The sequence below is a fragment of the Lissotriton vulgaris genome, chromosome 4_1, assembly GCF_964263255.1.
Source record: "Lissotriton vulgaris chromosome 4_1, aLisVul1.2, whole genome shotgun sequence".
In the NCBI taxonomy this organism is placed as follows: Eukaryota; Metazoa; Chordata; class Amphibia; order Caudata; family Salamandridae; genus Lissotriton; species Lissotriton vulgaris.
This window is the reverse complement of record NC_141691.1, coordinates 1,506,851,832-1,506,877,278: the sequence shown is the minus strand read 5'-3', so window position 1 is coordinate 1,506,877,278 and position 25,447 is coordinate 1,506,851,832.

Below are 25,447 nucleotides of genomic sequence, written 5' to 3'. Positions count from 1 at the left end.
TAGCCATGTTAATAATGTCAAAAAAATGGTGCTAGGGCATTCCAGAAAACGCTTTCATGTGTCTCAAGGACATTTTTAGTCATTTCCTCTTGAATGCAGGTATACAATTGATTTATATGCTGTGTTTAAAAACGATTATTTGAAATCAATTACATTTCTGGATATGTCCTGCTAGAGCTTCATAGGTTATTTTGGGTCATATTTATAAGGTATATGTTATTTTTCCTTTTTAAATGGAAAGCGTTCTTCATGGTGCAAGTTTCTTGTAAATACGCTCCCACCTGCGAAACGGAACTTTGCGATGCGTAGCTGATTGGCTCCCCGGTGTCTGTCAACATTCTAAACAGTCCGGAGCGGCCGCCATCTTATCTCTCGGTAGGATCGAGAGAGAAGAAAAGGTGAAAAACGAAGGGGGAATTTAATGAAAGGGGGCAAGGTATACCCCTCTTGACCCCCTAGGAATATTGTTGGGGTTTTTAAAGGGTCCCGTGGGGAAAATAAAAAAATATATATTTTTCACGGTAGAAGCGCTTCCCGAACCGCGAACTGGGCCGCAAACTGGTAGCGAAACGGGAATTCGCCATTTTGTGCTTCGTTTTAATTAAATTACTAGGTATAAGGGGGTGCGGGAGACCATTTTGTGCTTCGTTTTAATTAAATTACTAGGTATAAGGGGGTGCGGGAGACGTATCCTAATCCCTTATATTTTCTGAGGGTGGCTGAGGAGGCTCATATACGTTGATACATGTGTTCCAGCGGCTGTGCGTGAGCTTTTTTTTTTTTTTTGCTGCGTGACGTCTGTTAACGTTCGATTCGAAGGAAATCAGGAAGTGTTGACCACCAATTTGTCAGTGCGATAAAATATTTTGTTATAAATGAATCCTTATTGATAAACATTGTCTGCGCCATCTTGCCTTTTTTACAATGCCACAATTTTGTCGTGCACGGCAGCCATTTTACATGCCAGGCCGGTCCCAGGCTATCACCTAGCCCTGCGGATGTAGTTTATGGCCCTAGCTGTAGAGAATCCAGACATGCCAACCCACCCGATTCAGGCGTCAGACTACTGATTTCAGTGCTACTCTCCCGCCTCCCGATTCCTGCAAGCAAAAACCCGGGGGCATATTACCAACAACTAGCGATAACTTGTTTAGAGACAAAAATTATCGCCGCACATCGGCGATTTTTATCGCAGATAAACCTTGCTATTAGCAAGGTTTATCGCAAATGCGATAAAAAACGGCCGCAATGCATGAATATCGCTGAAAAGTCATCGATATTCATGCATTATCCAGCAAATGCTCTTAGCCATGTTATCCACCTCCCATTGGATAACATGGCTAAGAACTGCTCGCAAATGCGATAAAAAACGGCCGCAATGCATGAATATCGCTGAAAAGTCAGCGATATTCATGCATTATCCAGCAAATGCTCTTAGCCATGTTATCCACCTCCCATTGGATAACATGGCTAAGAACTGCTCAGGGCCCCATGAGGAACGCTTTCCATTTAAAAAGGAAAAAATAACATCATAGAAAAGAATCGTTTTTAAACACAGCATATAAATAAATTGTATACCTGCATTCAAGAGGAAATGACTGAAAATGTCCTTGAGACACATGAAAGCGTTTTCTGGAATGCCCTAGCACCATTTTTTGGACATTATTAACATGGCTATGTAACTCCCATAATCAAAATCTAAATTTGCCAAGCGCAGGTGGGAGCGTATTTACAAGACACTTGCCCCATGAGGAATGCTTTCCATTTAAAAAGGAAAAAATAACATCAAAGACACTCAAATGCCTTATAAATATGACCCAAAACAACCTATGAAGCTCTAGCAGTACATATCCAGAAATGTAATTGATTTCAAAAATGGTTTTTAAAAACAACATATCTGTTTCAGCTTACATAAGAGACCATGGAATGGGCTTCATATACAACAATAACTTGTGTTACTGCATGCCAGAATGCTACACCGAATATGCAATTACAATTTCTCAAAGTAACAAAATCTATTTCACTACAGACAAAGCCACAGTTTAAAAACACAGCTTTCTTCATCATTTTCTCCTTAAATCATACTATTCTCTATCTAAAATAAATAAATCTTTTCTCACCTTAGCAAATACTTTTTGAGTTTTGAAAACAGTCTCAGAAATACACCAAATTGTCTTCAGCAGAAGAAAAAGGATGCACTCCAGAGGCTGCAGCTATTGAAAGCACAGAAATACAGATATTCATTTCACATATCTCTCATATTAGCCAATCATAACTCTTCCCTCACTTTTTTCAAATCAAAACCCTTCCCCCCTCTGCCCTCTCTGCCTTTTTTCCATAGCAACGACCTCCTGGAAGACCTCTCATGTTTGCAAATTCACACAACAATGTTTCAATTGAACTCTGAACTCTCAGTGCACCTGCGTATCCAGTGCAATCTTTCATTAAAAGTTTCTTCCTTGACCATTCAAATTACATCTTTCAAAGAACACATCCATGCACCCTAACTTTCTGTTTTCAGAAATGGAAAAGCACCAATCACTGCTAATGAATCATTAGCATTGGAAATCCACAGGTTTATTTCTTTACAAACTCCTACTGTTTCAACTGCCCTTTCATTACCACACTTCATCTGACTGCAGCCCAACCTTCTCCCACCATGTTTAAGGTCTGGATTGTTGGACATAGTTACATCCACTGGGCTCAAAGGTATGCTGAGAACAGAAATTTACACAACCTCAATTTACAAGATGTGGAAATTAAGTGGTTGGGCCAAAGAGGATTAAAATGTCACCAATTGATACCATTGGTGAAAACCTTTATGCATTTGCCAAAACCTGTCCTGTTAATAGTGCACTGTGGAGGTAATGATTTGGGCACTTTGACAGGGGTAGGTCTGGAAATGCTTTTAAAGGACACCTTTGAGCAATTAATGGCACTTTTTCCTCAAACTGCCATGGTATATTCCAATATATGCCAAAGACAGAAATGGAGGTGGTCCAACAATTTTGTCCACAAATTGAAAAAGCGAGGAAGCATGTAAACAAATCTGTTTCAGCTTACATGAGAGACCATGGAATGGGCTCCTTGTACAACAATAACTTGCGTTACTACATGCAAGATATCTACAGAGGAGATGGAGTTCACTTCTCAGATGAGGGCAACAGAATTTTCATTCTGAATTTAAGACTGTGCATTGGTACCTACTTATAAGTACCTAAATGTACCATAAACCCAAAAGCTCTTCTCAGAGCTACCCTTCATCTGATCACTCACAATTAATATTTTTCTCTAACTTATTTCTGTAATTTTCAACAAACTACGCTCAAAGAGCGCTACCCGGTACGCGAACTGGAAGCTAACCGCGCAAAATTTTTAAAAAAATGTTTTTTCTCCGCACATATGGTCCTCCTCAGCCACCCTCAGAAAACCTGGGGGGTCAAAATACTTGTACCGTGTCCCCTTCTACCCTTTCTGAACATTATTTACCCTCCATTTTATATCTTAATTCGACCGAAACACAAAATGGTGGACTCCCGTTACGCTCCTAGTTCGCGGACCAGACTGCTTCCCGGGAAGCGGTCCAAAAAAAAGGTGGGAAAGTAATTCACAGAAAAACGACTGGAGACACTATCACCAAATATAGATTAGCTTATACTGCATAACAATCCCTTTCATTTTCACAAATTTGATTGAAATTCCATTTAGCCATTAAGCCTGTAGACCTCTCTAAATACCTTGAGGTAAATTACTTCACAAAACACATCTGAAGTGTTGGAATTGACAACCAATGAAAATGTTACTTTCATTTTCTACTTTTATTACCTGATATTTGATTGGTTATATACCTGAATATATATAAAGGAAGAGAAGAAAACACAGCCATTTTGACTACTACTTCTTGTTGTACATCACATTTCAATAGTTACCTAACACTTCAACTTGTTTCTGAAGGTAAGTTGTTATTTTTAAAACTGAAGTATATTGTGCACTATAACTTGATATGGTAGACTTTTTCTGATAGATATACACTATCCCTCTGTAGTAGTTATGGATTTAGATAGACTTCTCTGTTATAGTTATGAATGGAGTTAGGCTTCTCTTCGTTAAATCACATACACTTTTTTATAGTCCTATTTCCACTCTGATACTATACACTGCCAAAAGAAAAATTCACTGATAAAAACTGCCTATCTAAAATTAATCCCAACAGTGCCCTATCTCTACTAATATATATTTTTTATTCAAAATTTCAGGCAAAATGGAAGGCGAGCAACAAGTTACATTTTCAATTGAACTGAAGGAGAGCAGCCAAGACAAAATTGATGATTTTATGGATCAAAGTAGAGACCACGAACTTCTACAATGTGTTGAAGCAGTGGATAACCTGCTTCAAAATGAGAAAATGTTACACCCTATATTCAATTTTGACATTTCTGACACTGAAATGTTAGAAAGTTTAATGAAGTATGAAACACAATCAAAATAAAAAAAAAAATTACAAATAAAGAAAACAAAAAAAAACAACAAAAACAACAAATAATTAACATACAGTATTAGAAAAGTCTATCATTCTTTTATCCTTATAGTACGCTGGCCAGAACGCTTTCCGGTTCGCGTACTAGGCGCTCACCAAGCAAAAAAAAAAAAATATTTTTTTTTTTTGCCCTGCTGGGACCTTTTACAACCTCCACATAAAACCTAGGGGGTCAGGGAGGATCTACTATGCCCCCTTATCGAAATTTCCCCCTTTGTTTTGGCCTCCTCTTGTCTCTCGATCCTACCGGGAGACAAGATGGCGGCCGCACCGGACTGTTTAGAATGTTGACAGACACCGAAGAGCCAATCAGCTTTCCGTGCGCAAAGTTCCGTAACGCGAAAAGTACGCAAACCGGATCGCTGCCCGGAGCGCTGTTACAGATATATATCTTGTTTTAAACGTTAATTTCTCAAAATCCACTGAAGCACATATATTGAGACCTAGCAAAGGCACATCGAGCTAACAGTCCCTACAATTTTGCCAAGTTTCGTGGAAATCCATTCAGCCGTTCGGGCTAAAAGTGAGTCCAACCGCCCTATGGAAATTAACATGGGAAAAACGCGTTTTGGGACCCCCCTTTTTTCTCGGCCCCCCCTTGACAAACCCCCCCCAAATTTCCAGGAGCTGCTCAGAAACAAAATGTGCCATTTTCCTGAAAATTTCAGCCAATTCCGTCCACAAACGCCAAAGTTATTAGGCATAGAATTTTCAAAAATCCCATAGGGAAAAAATCCTAACTATATATACCTACTGGCGACCGCCAGTAGGTAATATATATATATATATATATATATATATATATATATATATATATATATATATATATATATATATATATATATATATATATATATATATATATATATATATATATATATTATATATATATATATATATACACATATGTAAAAAAGAAGGACAGAATTCTGGGTAGTTCTCAAGTTTAGGTGGAAAGCAGCTCCTGTTAGAGCACTCTCAACACCAGCGACACTCTAGATCTGCTCACCTCAAATGTCTGTTTTTCTATCAAAGTTTTTAAGCATAGGATTAGCACAGTGCTATCCACACCGAGATAGTAAATGACAAAGTCTTTTGCCATTTATACAGCAAAGTCTTTAAGCATAGGACTAGTACAGTGCTGTCCTTGCCGAGCTGTAATATGACAAAATCCATTTATCACTCCAGGCACAATATTTTGAAGGTAAAAAATTGAATTTTGAACCAACAAGGCTACAAAGTAGGCACTCACTTAAGCCACACAAATCTGGGTGCCCAACCTTGCACCAGGGCGTTCACGTATAAAGCACTATGACAAAAAATACATAAGTTGCTACAACATCTCCGGCATGGAAACGAAATATCAGAAGACACATACTGCAAATAAAAATAAGGATAAAAAATTAGAAATAAATCTTCGTCGTCTCTTACCTTCAGTGTAACAAATACGCCTAGTAGTAATTAGAGAACGCAGCGCCCCATTTGATCGGGATGCACCTTAGTTCACCTGTCGAAATAGATAGCGGACTAATCTATCCATGCCAAAGAGGACGCTTCACCTACGTGAAGCACAGAAACAGAAACAGGACTGTCCCAGTGGAGCTGGGACTGTGGGCTCAACTAAACTCTACTACAAAGCTTTATTGAAAAGCGTAAATAGGGCCAACAAATCACTTAAACAGGACCGACCCTCAAACCACTACCAAAACACAGAAATAATAAATTAAAAAAAGGGAAGGTAAAAGGGTCCTACTATTCAAGCAAAATGGAGCACAAATCCATCGAAGTGGATCAAACCACGGAAACTAAGTTTCCCAGGACCACAAACTACGGTGACAAAATATAGGACCCAAGTAGGCACAGAGGTCGACTTACAACCTATGGAAAGCAGTAAGACATATATTACAAAGCACAGACCCAAAAATGTAATCAAAGCAAATTCTAGGGAGGACAGTCTCGCTGAGCTATACAGAAATATACATATTTACACACAGTACGTTCAAGTAGTAAACCCAAATAGTCTTATAAGGAAATCACCTAAGATGTCACGGTCAGATTAATACTCACATTTCCTCACGGTCATTCAAACCCAACCTTGCAGTTTGGTACTTTTCAATCATCCATGCTTCAAGTTTATTTAAGGTCATTTGTAAAGCCACCTTATTTGGGGTTTTACCACAAGGAGTACCGACCACCTGATGTCATTTTCGTTGTGATTACATTCACTGAAATGCTGAACCAAAGGAGGTCCCTGTGTTTTACAGCGAATTCTGGACTGGTGTTGCATTATCCTCATCTTGACTGTTTGTGTCGTTTGTCCTATATATATACCTTATCACAAGGACATATAAGGGAATATAAAACATTTCTCGTATTGCAATTGGAGAAACTGGTTTGAGTATGCTTTTTCTCATTCAACATTACAAAGTTTGAGTTGGTCGTATACGTACATACTCCACAGCTATTACATTTAAAATGTCCCACTGCCGGTGGGAGACCCAACATATTTCTCAGGTTTCCTTTAGGGGGAGTAGACTGTGTCGCTTTCACAAAATGTTGACGAATATACGTTCCTTTGTGAAATTCAAACAAAGGCTTCCACTATAATAAGGCGGGATTCCATAGAGGACCATTTGTTATCCATGGTCTGAAGGCAAGAGTTTGTTTCCTCAATGAAAGGTCTGAGGGCGCGGATTTCCTCCAGAACAATATCCAGAGAGACCGGAGAGACAGCTTTAGGAGGAGAAGGAGGGTCATGCTTGAGTCTCTTGATAGTGGATGAAGGAGATTGAGATTTAGCTGCCATGGTCAATGAAGCTGTGGAGGAGGAACTAGCCCCGGGTGCAGAGACCATAGAAAGTGAGGAAGAAGTGGGAGCTGAGGAGGTAGTACAACCAGTTGTCATGACGTTGGACACCAGCTTCTTGGTGGAATGGAGTAGATATTTGCTTCTACCCATTAAACAGAGCATGAAAAATCCAGGAAGAGGCTAGTGAGAGAAGCGACGAGGCAGCGACAAGGAAAGTTACCTCATAGGTTCAGCAAACCCAGTAAAAGTCAAAGTATCCAATGCTGACTACAATGAAGACAAATGTGACGTAATTGAAGTTAAAATCACGGCAGGAATGCTTCAGTGCACCATGAGAAGCAATTTGAGGTGAAAAGCTGAAGAGAAAAAAACAAAATGGCGGCCAGAAAATGGTTAAAAAGTCCCTGCATAATTTCTGTGTGAATTCCACAAGACAATGGTTGAAGAAGGTAGATTCATGTAGTGGCGGTGTTTCTGACTCAAGAATATGCTGACATGGTGATCGTAGAGGCGCTGGAACCGCTCAAATTAAATTGCGTTGTCCGATGCAATGCAGAGCTCCGACACTAGGCGGCCAACTTAGGTTGCGAGCAGCCACTCCCCCGCAGTTTAATGCTTTCACTTGGTGTGGCCTTTGGTTCAGTATTGATTGTGTAGCAATACATTGTCAGTGTGTGTAGAGGAAACACATGTGCTGTTGTGGTGGATCTTTACCTGTTTATCACTGGTAAGTCATTTGGAACTCTGCTCATTTATTTAATCTGTCAGTAAATGCAGGAGAATTGCGAGGAAGTAGGGTAATGTACTGTTTGAAGGTTTTTCCCCTTATGATCTACTCATGATCAATCTACTGCTTTATATGTCTTTTAAGTTTTTTATTATATCACTCTATTTTATTTTGTAATGAATTTCTGACTGGTATTGTGGGATTACGTTGTTGGAAAACGGAGCATGAGGCTAGTGATCCAGCGCTCCTAATGAAAAACTGTCTCACAAACGCTACTCATCTCTACAATACTCACCATTAATCATGAATCACTACTAAGGCCCATAAACTAAAGGGACAATTTTGAGCGACTGAATCATGTGACCTAATTAAAACACTCTATTCATAAAAAATTTACAAAATTATATACAACTGCAGTTTATCATTTCTTACCATGGCTTGTGATCATATGACATTTAATTAAGTCACTAAGGCGAATGGATCAACTAATGATAACTAGACCATGAATAAACAAGAACAGTTTGTCAATTCAAAAATCTAATTTTATTATATTTATTTTATTCAAGGAAAGAGCATTTTTATTCAAAAATCATTATTTTATTAGCAAATTGAAAGCATCATTCAAAGAAAGGCTTATTAGACTGACATTTTAATAGGCACATCAATTAGCATGAACTAAAGTAAAATATAAGTTTCCATTCCCTAAATTCTATCACCCAGTCTAAAAACTCTCTTCAGCTAAAGAAAATTCATTAAAGACTGCTGTCCTTATGTGCGCCAAAAAGTCTAACAGCACATCACGCTCTTCAGGAATCGGAAAGCGAGGAAATATTCCCTCCTCCCCGTGGGACAGGTTTTATACCTTTCTAGCTAGCTAAAGTAGCTAAATTCTGCGTACTTTTCCAAAAAACAAAAACGTTTCATTGGCTGAGCCGTGTCAGTCCATTAGGTCATTCTTACATTTTATCCAAGTACGGGCTTCACATTAGCCCTATTGTCTCTTTCTTCGATGACATTTGGCTTCCTCAGAAATTATACTTTCTCGTTCGAGTACTGTCTTTTCACTTCCTAACCTTGGCAGACAAACGCAGATCCTGTCCTTAGGCCTTTACTCAGAGAGCACATTTTATTCAAGCAAAGTCATTTATTCAGCAAATATTTCCATTATACAATGCAAGGCTCCACTCTAGACAAGATTTCTTTCACGTCTGCTTCTCTGTGAGCCATACTTTTCTTGAGCCACTTTTTAGGCCTCACTTTAGAATCTATTATTAAACAAACACAAGACATCAATTAATTAAAGAATTGAGACCCATTCTGTTTCCCGCCCCCTTCTAATTATTAACCAGGTTAATTATGTTACCTAGCCAAAGCACCTATAGCAGCATTTATATTAACCTTCTTCTTTTAGGCCATAAGGATCCTCCACGAGCTTTTGCCACAGAAATGACATAACATTACATAAGCACACAAAATAGCACATGCCAATAATTAAACAGCCCCATTTAATACTGACAAAGACAATAGACAAGGTTAGTTTATTATTTTTCCACACACTTGCGATTGCAACAAAGAGCATAAAGTTAGTCCCACATGTTTTTCTGTGTAAATGCATTTTTAAACTAATGTTGATTAATAAATTCAACGCACACATTTTAATACGATTATTCTTGTTATGGAAGTTTAACTTCGCGAGTATGAACAAATATTCATTCAATAACTCGCTCCATCTCTAGCATAATATTGTTTTAGATTTAGCGATTTTTTGTCGGGACTAATTTTTTGGTTGAAAACTTGTGTAGTGTAAATCAGAACAGAAAACGTTTTATCAAGTTTCCTTTACACTGAGATGAGATAATGAATTGATGGACACATTTATTAGGTCTCGCCTTTTCCATTCCGAAGGAATGGAAAATGGAGAGAATTCAAGTGCTCAAAATACTCGTCAAACCAAGGGTTTTTTGGTGCGGTTTTCTTCGAGTTCACGAGGCCACAGGCACGCGCTTTTGGGCCATAAACTTTCACGGCCATCTGTTCCCCAGCTCCAGCACCTCCCCTCTCTCTACCCGCACACAGCCTTACTTGGATTTCTCCTGCCCCTCCCCATCCGGCTTCCCTCCGCGCATCTCCCTAATCCGCCTGCCACACTTCTCCCCCCTCGCTCGCATTCCGCCCCCCCACCAGGCTCTCCCGCCCCATCCGGCTTCCCTCCGGCCATTTGCCAGCATACTTTCATTTGAATGGAAAATCTAGTAAGCCCATTCTTCAATCGAGCATTTTGTATTTCTGTGCTTAATCCATGTGCCGCAACACCCCACACGGGACGCCTACGCGTTTTGGCTACTGCCTTCAACTGGGCAACCCCGTTACCACAACCAACGTGAAATTTAACAAAGGATAGACATGACATGAACCTCTCTCATTTCCTGTTTATTTCATCTAGACCGCATCCTACAGTTTTACAATTCGTCACAGTTGCACACCATATTGAATTACATAATCGCAGTATCTCAGTTCTCTTCGTGTCAATTCTGAAGTCCAATTTCTTGGACGTGCTGACTTTTGAGTTTATGTTTCATTTAATGAGGGCCAGTTTGAATGAGACACCTGTGCAAAAAATGTAACACAAGTCTACTAAAAAGGAATGAATAGCACGCACGAGCTCTTAAAGCTATGGCTCAAGGGAGAGATTTATTTATCTTTTAGTTTATAAAGCCTTTAAAAAGCAATTCAATGTGAACATTAAGGAGACGAAAATAAGAATATGTATTTAACAAAGAAGCATAGCGCGTCACCCGCCTTGCAGATCTAAACACAAAAAGTGACAAATATTTTAGAAACAATTAGCAGTTAAATTTGCCGTTGGATTTTTCGTCCATGGACAAACATGAAACCACAAACAAGGGCAGATTTTAGCATTTTAATTTTTTTAATTTGTTTTTAAAGCGCTCAGTTGTCGCGGGTAAAGGATTAGAGCACAACGAGGTGTAGTGGTACCTTTTTTTGGTTTCTGATCGCAACAGATCTCAAGAGTTCCTGTAATTACTGCCGCGATAAATGCGACTGCCTTGGGCCGGGGGCGGGCAGTGTCCTGCCAGCAGTGGCGATGCATCAGGAAAGGCGAGCAGAATCAAACGCCAGCAGTGGCCGGGCTGGTATTGTTGTTACTTATTGATATCACGTTGGCTGCAAGTCATGACTTGTTGCTATTTATTAGGGCGGATGGCCATTGTTGTCGCTTTAAAGGGTTACTATTATGTCGAAGCATTTTAAAGTGCATTGTCCCACATTACAATACGCTATGTTGCCTTACATTCATTTATTTTTGTTTCTGCGGGGCCCATCCAATGCTGTCATTATTATCTACTTGTTCTAGTAGGGAGGAACTGAGCATTGTTTGCTTATAAGTGCTGCGTGCTTCTACCGGGCTTGGGCCCTGTCCGATCAAGCTGAAAACATAGGGAAAACATTAATCCATGTGCCGCAACACCCCAGACAGGATGCCTACACGTTTTGGCTACCGCCTTCAACTGGGCAACCCCGTTACCACAACCAACGTGAAATTTAAAAACAAGCACTGGCGGTGCCAATAGGTTTCACATTTGGAAAGTTGGAGATATTGGTTTTGTAAATGAAATTTTATATTTATATATTGTTATTGACAATGCCAATAACGATATATAAATATACAATTTTATTTACAAAACCCATAGCTCCAACTTTCCTACTGCGAGACCTATTGGCAACGCCAGTGCTTGTTTTTCATTTATCAGCAAATCATGTTTTGCTCATATCTCTGACTGTATGTATTTAATCATTTTAAATGTGTACATGCTTTTATGGTTGATGCATATCCCAATAAAGCCATATTACCTTACCTCTGTTTATGGAGCAAAGGCATGTTCAGATGTGTGTTGTGTGGTTTCTTGAAACTGTCATGTTGACGAGTGACACATTTTCATAGCAGGGTACCATTGGTGCTCTGTTGTTTGTCTGAATGTTCAGTGACAAGTCTTGTGATAAACTAGTAAAGTTGTAGAGATACTGATTGCCATTAGTAAGTTCACAGGTACAATGGTTGTTATGTAAGGGTCTGAAGTTTTTCGTAGAAGTAGTGCACAAAGCCAAACGGTTTGAAATTAAAGCAAACTATGTTTCGCTGAATTCTAAAACATTATTAGATTTCATTCCATACAAGCAACACAAATGGTCAAAATAAACTTCCACGTGTAATTATGCACCAGTGCAATTTATTTTTGATAAAACCAAGTGCCGGGTCACCCCCCATTTTTTGCCTTCTCTTGCTGAACCGGGTTTTGATGGCATTAGGCCTCTGTGTTTTTTCCCCACTGACCAGTGGTAAAGTGCTTGTACTCTCTCATAATACCATGGTACAGGGGGCACATACCTGATTAGCACATTTAATTTACTTGTAAGTCCCTAGTAAATGCTAATACATGTACCAAGCAACCTGCAAAATAAATGCTAATAGTGGGCAGCAGCACTCATTGTTCCACCCATTAATGTAGCCTTTAAAATATGTCTCAGGCCTACCAATGCATCCTGTAGTGCAGTTTTAAACTTCCATTGCATCCTGGCAAAATAAACCTTTTAACGGTTTTAAACCATTCTTTTTATTACTTATAAGTCACCTCTAAGGTTGTTCCTAAAGGCTCATTAGGCAGGGTGCATTGTATTTAAAAAAGTAGGGCGTGTGGGTTAGGTTTAACATGTCCTGGCATTGAGAACCCCTGAACAGTTTTTCACTGTTGGAAGGCCTATCTCTATACAATAAAACAAGAGAACTGCACCTGTACTGAGTCAATGAGTGCTGATAAAGTCACTTGATGTATAGGTTTCACTCCCAGGAGAAAATAAGTCAACAATACAACAATAGTTATGGATACATGGATTTGTTTTAATCAATATTCATGGAAAAACAATTCATACATTGCAAAACATTTGATAACAGAACACAGTAGAAAAAAAGGATAATGATCCCCCACACAAGAATAGAACATTCACACAAACGCTTACACTCTCACTCATTCATTCACATGCGTCCAAGTGCTACAAAGATCCATTCATTCAAGGGAGCTAAAATTCAAAAACTAGTCAAAAAAAGGGCAAGAACCTATGAGTCAAGGTACAGTGAAGAAAATATAAACCAAAATACTCCTGCTGAGTATACTGTTGTATCCTTTCAACATTTCTTACTCTCACTGTCTTTCTCTCTCTCTTTTTATGCTACCCTAACAGCAATGATGGATCTTAATGAGGAGTCAGTTGACATTGTTTTTGAAATTTCTGCGACTATTATAGACAATTTGAATGATCCAGTGGATGTGAATACACATAATGAAGACCTTATTGAAGAAGGAGATGGCAAGGGGGATTTTTACGATGAATCTTTTGATTCAGAATTAATTGAATATTTAGAGTTCATTGAGTTCCAGGATTCTTCTTCGGAGACTACCAATGACGAAATATCTGACAAATTAATGTTAGAAGTTCTTTCAAATTACGAAAATTCAGAACAATAAATTTATATTTAGTCATTAAAAATTGTTAAAAATGTTTATTTTTTAAAAAATACTACTTGTAGGTACTTAATTCACCAAGATAATACAACAGCTCTTTTCAGAGCTACCCTACCTCTTAACACTCTAAATTCATTATTGAAACTAAATTTTTTTCTCTGTTTTTCCCGTAGTACGCGTACCTATACGCGCACCCGGAGCGCACTCCGCGAAAATTTAAAAAAAAAAAAAACTTTTTTTGCCCTTCGTGGTCCTTTTTGATCCCCCTCAGAAAACCTAGGGGGTCAGGGGGTGTCTACCCTGTCCCCTTTTAATCATTTCTCCCTTTTTCTTTCACCTCTTGTGTCTCGATTCTACCGAGACACAAGATGGCGGACTCTCCAGACTGTTTGGAATGTTGACAGACACCCGAGAGCCAATCAGCTTTCCGCTCGCGCACTTCCGTGGCGCGTCAGGTGCGCTCCCCGGTACGCGTACAGGTAAGCCCTCTAAGCGCGCATGTAGATATATATGTGTTTTTAAATTTACTTTCCTTAAAAACCACTGGAGCAATTTTCCCCAAATATAGAAAAGGCACTTCTGCATACCAGTCCCTACAATTTTACCATGTTTGCTGTAATTCCGTTCAGCGGTTCCGGCTGTAGCCGTGCCTTAATGTCCTTTGGAAAATAACATGGGGAAAACACGTTTTGGGACCCCCCTTTTTTCTCGGCCCCCACATGACGAATCCCACCGAAACTTCCAGGGAAGGAGCGGAGTGGAGCTGGCCTAAAGATTGGAATATTTCACATTCATTCCTCAACAGGCGCCAAAGTTATAACCAATAGAATGTTGCGGATTTCCTGTGATAGCTAGGTCCTAACTATAACTACCTACTGGCGACCGCCAGTAGGTAATATATAGATCTCAGCCGAGATTGAAACGCGTCTTCTGTTTTTTGCCTAATAAACACGCAACATTTTGCATCGCAAACATTGTGTGCCTCATCTTTTCCTGCATGATCGGCAGGAATTCTCGCTGAATATATATATATATTAAAGGTACGGTACACACATTTAAAGGTGCAGTGCAGAGCACGACACAGCGTGCATAGAATTAAAAGACATATTTGCTGGAGCCAATCATCATGTTTATCAGTTGGTAATATGGCTGATTTTACCAAAACAATAGTGTAGATTTAATTGTTACATCAAGCAGGTAAATTAATGCTGTGTAAACCAATTGAAAGTAAAACACTGTTTATAAAGACAAAATAATTGTATAATACATTATGATACATTTGTGACACACTTGGGGGCTGAAATAGTAGGGTGACAAGGAACCATGGTCAGTTGCAGGGGAGGAATAGAATTACCCCAGTGCTACATAATAATGGGTGAGAGTAGATGATGGAGTAAAGGTAAAGTACCTTATTTCATGCGTAAGGCAAGTGTTGTCATCACTTGTCATTAACGGGGGAACGACTATGGTTTGACAGAGGTAAGATGTTTCCAAGGTTAGACTTCTAAGTGAGGCTGTAGTAGAGGCAACAGTTTGTGGGAACAAGCTGGACCTCATGTGCTCTTATTCTTAGAATAGTGGCTAATCTTCAATCCAGGTCAGTGTGGCATTCTGTCAAAATACAAGGAAATAGATCAGTATCAAGCATTATCAAGCATGGTTCGTTAATGCATAACTGTACAAATATATATATATATATATATATATATATATATATATATATATATATATATATATATATAGAGAGAGATATACATCACTTACATATATATATATATATATATATATATATATATATATATATATATATATATATATATATATATACATATATATATATATATATATATATATATATATATATATATATATATATATATATATATATATATATATATATATATATATATATATATATATACATACTAGCAGCCCGCCCCGGCATTGCCCGGGGCAGAAGGGGGCTGGGGGCCGCATTTGAGACTTGCGGCAGCGTTACCCGGGGCAGAAGGGGGCTGGGGGCATAATTTCATGCTTGCGTGCACCCATGGCTCCCGGCTGTCCCTCTGCCCGTCCCTCATTGCACACCTTTACTTACCTTACTCGCCACTCCTCCTTGCGCTGCTGATGTAATGCTCCACTGCTCCTCCGCTTCTCGCTGGTCATTACCGCTTGTCCGCTGCTCGCTGCTCCTCCCAGCCTGTCCGCAGCTCCACCCCGCGACCATGTCCTCCACTCTTCCTGTTGCTCGTGAACCCAGCTCCTCCTCGCGCTCCCGATGTCATGACGCAGACGTCGCGGTTGGCGCTTCTTTCAAGGGACTACTTTGTTTTTAAAGTTAATTTTTAAAATTTAAGTTTTTTTAAAATTTTATGTAGCCTATGTCCATCTACACACCCTGACAATTTCAAGGATGTATCGGGTGTGTGGATTGGCGCTGTGGTTCCCGAGTTTACCTGGCTCAAAAGGGTTGAGTTCTCTCTTTATAGTAGTAGTATAGATATACATATATAGATTAAAATAAGCTTCTAATAATTACACAGAGACAATGAACTTTTCAAAAAATGTTTAATACAGGACTCACCTCAGAGACTACATGAACCAGCATGCTATTGTGCAACTCTTGTGTGTAACGCCCAAAGTGGGTGGTGTTCTCAATAAAGCAACCACAGAGACAACACTGGTGAGTCAGTCATTTCCCCTGTGTAGCAGTCCATGAAGAAGAGGCGTTGGCCTCGAAACGCGTCGGGAATCAAGAAGGGAATCGAAAAATGAAATGGATGCAAAAAGCTGCAAGCAGCCTCGAGGCTTCCAGACCGGATGGTAGGAGCTGCATCGTGTGACCTCTGTAAAGCTCCGGGCATTTGAGAGGAAATGTTAAATACACGGCAGCCTTGGCCGTGGCAGAGGAGCACCATTTCCTACAACTGAATGCAAAGGCTTGGAAAGAAACCTTTTCTCTCCGTGTAAGCATGCAGCCCCATGGCAAAACGAAGCCTGCAGTTTTGCAACCAAACCTACTCAAGGATTAAAATAAGCTTCTAATAATTACAGAGAGACAATGAACTTTTCAAAAAATGTTAATACAGGACTCTCCTCAGAGTCTACATGAACCAGCATGCTATTGTGCAGCTCTTGTGTGTAACGCCCAAAGTGGGTGGTGTTCTCAATAAAGCAACTACAGAGACAACACTGCTGATTCGGTCATTTCCCCTGTGTAGCAGCCCATGAAGAAGAGGCGTTGGCCTCGAAATGCGTCGGGAATCAAGAAGAGAATCAAAAAATGAAATGGATGCAAAAAGCTGCAAGCAGCCTCGAGGCTTCCAGACCGGATGGTATGAGCTGCATCGTGTGACCTCTGTAAAGCTCTGGGCATTTGAGATGAAATGTTAAATACACGGCAGCCTTGACCGTGGCAGAGGAGCACCATTTCCTACAACTGAATGGAAAGGCTTGGAAAGAAACCTTTTCTCTCCGTGTAAGCATGCAGCCCCATGGCAAAACGAAGCCTGCAGTTTTGCAACCAAACCTACTCAAGGATTAAAATAAGCTTCTAATAATTACACAGAGACAATGAACTTTTCAAAAAATGTTTAATACGGACTCACCTCAGAAACTACATGAACCAGCATGCTATTGTGCAACTCTTGTGTATAACGCCCAAAGTGGGTGGTGTTCTCAATAAAGCAACCACAGAGACAACACTGGTGAGTCAGTCATTTCCCCTGTGTAGCAGCCCATGAAGAAGAGGCGTTGGCCTCGAAACCCGTCGGGAATCAAGAAGGGAATCAAAAAATGAAATGGATGCAAAAAGTTGCAAGTAGTCTCGAGGCTTCCAGACCGGATGATAGGAGCTGCATCATGTGACCTCTGTAAAGCTCAGGGCATTTGAGAGGAAAAAAAAAATATATATATATATATATATATATATATATACACTGAAAAAACCATAGGTTTCACACCAGTTATAGTTACCTTGAAATTTTACTGACATAAAAGCATTGAAATTCCCATGTTATAGTTAGTTGGACTCTATATACTATAACTTGCGCGTGTAATGCACTGCTGATGACATCACATATTGGATCACTCATGACATGGTCAGTGACATCACTCATGACATCACTGATGACACCATCCAGTGAATGTGTGTCTTTCTGAAAAATAAATATGTTTTATATATGTATATTTAAAGGTCGATGGAAGAATAAATGTTTGAACAAGTGTCTAAAAGGATGTATAAAAAAATGGATTGGTTAACTGGCTTATTAAGTGTATCTTAGTGAATACATATATTAGCGAGTAATGTTAAAATATTTAAATATATGTATCAGTGTTTCACTTTGTGTATAAGTGGCTGCATGGGTTGGTGAGTAGCTACATGTGTGTGTATATGGGTTATTAGATGTTTTTTTAGTGTCAGTATGAGTGTCTGTATGGTTTGGGGGGGGTATTACTTAGCACATAGATGCATCAATGACTGACTCACTGTTTGTATGTGTTTTGAAGACAGCATATGTGCAGGACTGTATGGGTGGATGAGTGTGTATATGTGTGTGTTAGTGAGTGAATGACGGTCTCACTAGTGTCTTTATCAGTAACGAAATATGTTTTAATCTAGTATATGTGAGTATTGATGTATATAAGTGAGTATATGTGAGAGTGAGAGATTGTAAGAGTTCCTTTTTAAATAAGTATGTGTTTCTATAAGTGATTGTTTAAGAGAGTAAGTATGTGTAGGTTTCCTTAGAAGTAAGGTGGTAGTGTGTGTATAGTTGTATATGCAAATAAATGGATGTTCAATAGTTTATTTGCATGTGTGAGTATGTGTGTGAGTAACTTTTGGAAGACTGTCGGTGTGTTAACAAATGTATAGGTGTCTCACTACATATGATGAGTGAGTATATGTATGAGTGACTATATAGAAGTGTTGGTGAGTGAGTGGATGTGTATATAAATGGTGGAATTACTGAATTGGTTGTTGTAACTGGTATAGGTATGTCCACTTTTTTTAAAATGTTAGCTTTTATTTTTCAAAATGTAATTCAAGGGTTACTTTACAGTGAAAGTAGGTCAGTCTCTCTGTCACAAGGATGGTGTCATCAGTGATGTCATGAGTGATGTCACTGACCATGTCATGAGTGATGTAATATGTGATGTCTTCAGCAGTGCATTACACGCGCAAGTTATAGTGAGTCCAACTAACTGTAACGTGGGAATTTCAATGGTTTTATGTCAGTAAAATTTCTAGGTAACTATAACTGGTGTGAAACCTATGGTTTTTTCAGTGAATTTCAAAGGTTTTTTAACTGCTAATTCCTAACTATAACTGGTGTGAAACCTTTGTTTTTTTCTGTGAATTTCATAGGTTTTTTAACTGCTAATTCTTAACTTTTTATAGGGCTTAATACCTATGTACTTTTTAGTGAATTTCTAAGGTTTTTTTCCGCAAATGTCTATAGCTTAGAAAGGTATGTTTTTATAAAAATGAACCCTATATTGTATATTGATATAATATTTTTTTTAAGTATATTCATTTTTGTAAAAAATTTCACTTTGGTGCGCTTCCGGTGCGCGTACCGGTGAGCGCCCCGGTGCGCGTACCGGGGCGCGTTCCGTCAGCGAACTTTTCTAAAAAAAAGAAAAAAAAATAATGAGAAAAGGAAAATGAATAAGGGAGCAAAAGAAGAGAAGAAAGAGGAAGAAGACTAAAGTTGAAGTTCTGGGAGAATGTGAATGGCTGATGAAAGTAAAAGGAAGGAGAGTAAAGGATGGGGAATGACAGGTAGTGACAGAACTTGAGAAAAGGAACAGCGGTGACAGAGGGAAACAAAATAGCAGTAAGTGTAAGTAAAGAGGAGTGAAAGAGGGTGGATAAAAGTGAATAAGGGTAAGACATGGGAAGTGATAGAGAGAAAGAACAGAGAGAGTAAAGGAAGGAGTGTCAGAAAGGGACTAAGTGAATCAGAAAAAAAGGTAAGTGAAGGAGTTCAAATGAGCAGGGACACTGAAAGAAGTTGAATGTGGTAGGAAAGTAAGGAAAAGAGAAGTAAACATGGAGGATAACAATAAGTGAGGGAAGCACAGTAAGGAATTAGGGGTGAAGTAGGGTGAGAGAAAAGTAGTGAAGTTAAAGCAAAGGGTGATGATAAACTACTTTTTTTAATCACACTTACCATGTAATTATTGAAAACTTTACTCCATGTTAAAACTACACTTTCTATCTGTGAAAGACAAAAGAAAAAAAAGTTATAATTAGTAAACTATATATTTTAAAATAGAAGAAACAGGTGAAGAGGAAAAAAAACAAAAAAAGTATACTAAGAAATAAAGCAGAGTGAAGGATACAGAAACAGAAATAAAGTAATGTAGAAAGACAAAAAAGAGGGAAAAAGAAATAGAAGGAGAACAAATTACTGAAGATAAGTAAAATACTAAAAGAATGTGAGATATCAAAACAAAATCAGGAAAGAGAAGTAAGTAAAAGGAAAATGAGGGAAAGGGAAAGGAGTCTAAATGATGATCCATTAATAAGAAACAGGAATGGAAGGTGACTGAGAGTGAGTTAAGGGGAGTCACAGAGTGAAGGGATGAAAGGAATGAGGTTATTATAGAACGATAGAGGAAAAAGGAGTGAGGAAGTAAGTACACAGAAAGACAAAGAGAAGGACTGCGTGAACTGCAGTACAATGAGTGAAGATTGCAAAAAGAGTAAAGGAGCAATAGAAGGAAATAGAGGGGAAGAAAACTAAAGCAGTGGTACTGAGAGAATGTGAGAAAGATGAAAAGTGGTGGAAGGGAGAGAGGAAATGCAGACAGTTGAAATTGGATTGAGGAGTTGTGAATGAAGTGGAGTAAAGGAACAGTGATGAAACAAAGTGAAAGAAAGGCAGTTTAAGTGAGTAAAGAGAGCTAAATAAGGGTGGAAAAAGGAAAATGAGTGTGAGACAATGGGAATACAATATAAATTACACAATGCAAACTATAGAATAACTTATACAACATGTTACATAGTTTTTTTTTGCTGTTCTCAGAATATATTGAATTTCACTTAAATTAGTGAGTTCAAACTCTTCATCATATAACAGCGGGAAAAAAAAACACAATCTTAAAGATTGTGTTTAAAAAAACAATAAAAACTTACAACTCATATAAGTACACTAATCTTTAATTCACTTACTTTTCCGTGAGGCTAAATAGAAGATAGTGAAGGTCCTTTTGGTGGAATAAAAGTCTGCTGTTCTCTATAACTTCCATTTCATCGACTTCCTATGAAAAAAAATCTAAGAACATCATACCTTACACTTTCCTTACGGCCAAATCGTGTCTGATATATGAGTATTTTTTACTTCGAGATCCACTTACAGTACCTATATGAGATAAATAATTTAAAACATTAGATTAACTAACTAACTAACTAACTTTTATTATCTATTCCCTTCTTCAAAGGCCAATTCCCTTTACTAAAACTTTGGTTTTAAAAACACTAGGTAAGAAATTTTAGAGTCATAAGGCAAATGTTGTTTATAAATCAAATGAGAATCATTGCAGTAACTCCATCCTTTTTCACATTTTTAGTAGCATGTATAATGTCCTGAAGTTGTCGACGGACCGTCATGATAAATAATAGCTTCAGTTGTAAAGGTTCTTCCTGAAATTGATAACTGAGAAGCCACAAAATTTTTGATAGAAGTTGTCAATTTAGTTTCATCAGGTCTACATCCTTGGAAAACTAAAATGATATACTGACCATAACTTTGTATAAATAATGTGGATAGCATTGGACAGTTACATTGGGTACACACCATATTATGATCTGCTGCTTTAACTAGATTTTTAAATGACACTGATTTACAGTCTGGTAAAGTCAAATATATAAATCTTTCAGTGTCTATTCTAGTATTACTTGATGAACTACAATTGTGGCAGTCATGCTGCCATTGATAAGAAAGGCTGAAAAGATTATCTACATCTACACCTTCATCTTCCAAAACACAAACATATACATTAAAAATTCCTGACAATCCTGCTGAATGTTCTGTGAAAATTTATCTTGACCAGAACACATATCTAAAATATTTCGAATTTCTGTTACACTTTCTATTTTTGATCTATCACTGCTACATTTCTCAAACACAGTATTCAATAAACCACACAATCTTTGATCCCGATTTTCAACAAGCTGTTCTTGTAAAGTTTGAAGAAAAAAAACAACATTAACCACTACATTAGCCTAGCAGTTGACACCAGATATATTTTCTAACTGAAATCCAACAACATTTTCATCACAATCCTTTTTCTTTCTGTTTTGAATTACAGTTTCATCTACTTTTTGTCTTTTTGCTACTACCTCACTGCAATTATCCTCATTTCTTCTTTTTCGGCCTACCACACGTTTTTCAAGCAGAGGATATTGAGGCAAATGTGGAGCATACTCTCTTCTTAACCTATTGTATTCTTTAACGCAATCTAGATCTGCACAAATGTTTGTCTCATCACACTCAATCAAGTACAATCCTGATAAAGTTCTGACTCGGGATAATGCCACTTATGCCATACCCTCTTTAAACACAGATCTTCCAATGTTCACTAAATAAAGCATTATCTACACTTAAACCTTGAGATTTATGAATTGTTACTGCATATGCCAAACAAACAGGAAACTGTTTTCGGCGAACATATAAGTCTTTTACAAGTAAAAATCTAGCAGAACAACAACTGATTTGTTGTACTTGCTCAATACCATCAAATTTTATTTTTAAAAATTCAATTCCATCTCTATTTCTATAATTCACAAAATCAACAACATAACCCATTGCTCCATTTACCAGACCTCTTTCAACATTTAAATTCCTTCTCAAAATGATACGACAATTTAAACACACATTCAGAGTCTTTTCAAAACCAGCTGTTTTAGAAATACTTTTCTCTAATGAATCCAATTTGGTTTTCAAATTTTCGGACAAAACAATTGTTGCACCCATATGCTCTATTTTATCTATTGCTTCCAGTTTCACAATCTCTTCATTTTCTAACTCTAACATTTTGTTGTTGAAGATGGAACATTCTTGCAGAGTTGGCATCAAACATATCCCAGATTTCTTCTCAGTCATTTTTTAAAAAATATTCTCTGGAAGAATGTTTTCATTTGGATACAAATTTGAAATTATTCGAGCATGTAAAGCTTCTTTCCCAAGCTCACTTACTTTTCCAATTCTTACATCTTTTAGAATATTTTTATAATCTTCATCCTTTGCCTGTCGCATATATTGAAGCAGTTCAGCATATTTAAAATGTAACCATATATTAACGTTTCCAATGCTTCCAAGGGACTTCCTGGTATCTTCATGCGTGAGCATTTTAAACACTGGTTGTCCTTTTACTGGAGTCAACTGCAATAGATCTCCAAAAACAATAATGTGTTTTCCTCCAAATAACACATCATACTCTGTTCTAAGAATTTCTTGCATTCTCAAATGCACAAAAGCAAGTGTTAGATTTGAGACCATGCTTACTTCATCAATGATAAGAAGTTTCATTTTCTTCAAGACTCTTGAAACTTCAGAACACGCATCTCCAGATAACTTGTTGTAATGCAATTTATTATCATGCTCAACTGGCAGCATCAATGAACGATGTAGAGTAATCCCTTTAATGTTATGTGCTGCCAGACCAGTTGGAGCAGTTACAACACAAGACAGCGGTGAATCAGTTCTTTTCTGCAGATAACTTGAAATGGCTTTAATCAGAAAACTTTTTCCTGTCCCCGCTTCTCCACTTATGTACAGTCGGACAGGCTCAAATGATGTACATGAGCACTCTTTTTTCTCATGTCTGAATCCATGTTCAATCTGTTCTGTGACTTCATCATATATCTTTTTCTGCTCAACGTTTAGTTGCTTTACCAAATCTTCTAAGTTCACTCCATCCTCTTGAGCTTGTTCCATAGCTCTTTCCACCTCATCCATGGCAGTTGCAGCTTCATTTTGGATAATTAATAACTGAAAAGTACCCCTGACTCTGCAATGAATGCTGTATAGGTGATTGATTATTCTAAGTGTCTTTGAGAGTGGGTTCTTGATTGGTGATTAGTGAACAGCTTGCCAGCATCTTTTGATTCTTCTGAAACCTCTTGGTGTACTTTGACTCTAGGTCTCAATTTGTTTTACTTTTCTTGTTTAACAGGTCAGCCGCAGGAGAAGCAAATCTTCATCTCTGGTTCACAACAATTTGGAAGAGGCTACATCTCTGGCTATATACTTCCAAGGATAAAAACTACATCCATGTGTACTTGAACAGGTAATTTATATGAAATGATGCTGCCAAATGGCTTCAGTGGCAAATCAACTGATTAACATAGTTGACATGACATGTATAGCTAAACTTGCTTTTTTAAAATGTGGGTGATCATTCAGGGTACATTCAAATATCTCTGAGTGGAGGAGACCTCAGGCACCCCATTTATCTTGGGTCCAAAATATTGCCCTTGTTTTCATCTAATAGGTCTCTCTACTGCAAGGAACCACCATAGTGCTTTTGGTCTCTGGTCAACCTTACTTCCAAGAATACAGTTTTACCATTTTTGTGCATTATCAATTAAGTTCATTTTAAATATTTTTTACCAGGGTTTGCACTCCTTAATTTGCATTCTGATCTTGGTAACTAACTTAGGAGTCAGTGAGCTGTCAAAGACTGTTAGGAGCTTGATTTAGTAAATGACTCTGTCCTAGAAGTATTATGTTGATTAATGATGGCCTTTGCCTTGGATTTCACACTGTCTTTGTCTTCTTTCATGTTATGAAAAACGTTTTATTGATTCTTCCGCTCCACTTTGAATTAAGAAACTGTGGCATGGCATTTTGGCTGTTAGGGCCTGTTGTTCAGCTGATAGTCCCTTGGGAAAACTCCAATCAATCAATCAGTCAGGGTCTTGGGTAGCGCGGCTACTCACCATGCAGGTCTCAAGGCGTGGGAGAGGTGGACTGCTGGTTGGACTGAGTGGAGAATCATTCGAAGAGCCAGGTCTTGAGGTACTTCCTGAATTGGGTCAGAGACGGGAATCCCCTGAAGTGGGGGGCAGGGTGTTCCAGGTCTTGGTGGTGAGGTAGCTACAGCTACTCACAGGAATTGGTGAATGTCAACCCTGCTCAGCTGATGTGGAGAGAGAGGTTTGGGTTCAGGGAATGACGGTTTGGTGTGTCATAACTTCAATGGGCTAGTAACAGCAGTTGTCATCCCCACCAGAATTATGAGATCTGTGGTGTGTCTGAGGATCTGTTAATCTTCCAGGGGACCACTACTTTAGGTCCCAACAGTCAGACTAGTGCCTTTTTATTGGCCAGGAGGTCCATGACCTGGGGAGTGTAGTTGGAGATTGCATGTAGGCAGAAGGACCACAGTGTGCTGCTGCAGAAAGACCTAGGAGGTCCTCAAATGTATGTGCAACTGTAAAAAGCATCAATAAAAATCATTGCAAGAATCAACTAAAACTTTAGGGGCCACAAGAACTGGAGTATGCCACTAGAATTTCAAAGAACCTAATCCCATCAAAAACAGCCATCAAAATAAGAAATATAATAATTTCAATGTTTCACTTCTGTGGTACTTTGTAAAAATCACAGGTATTTATGGGCAGCGGGCACTGGCTGCAGTAACAGAATCCCTAGCATGACTGGGGTTTATCCACCAGGGGGCCAGTAGAGTCTGATCATGTCTTGTAGATCCTTGAGAAGTTCCCTAGTTTGAGAGTTCCGGCCTCCCTCTTGAATCTTATGATTTGGGATGCTGCTGCGCCTAGTTTGTGCAGCTCTTGAGAAGTTACCAAAACTCTAAGC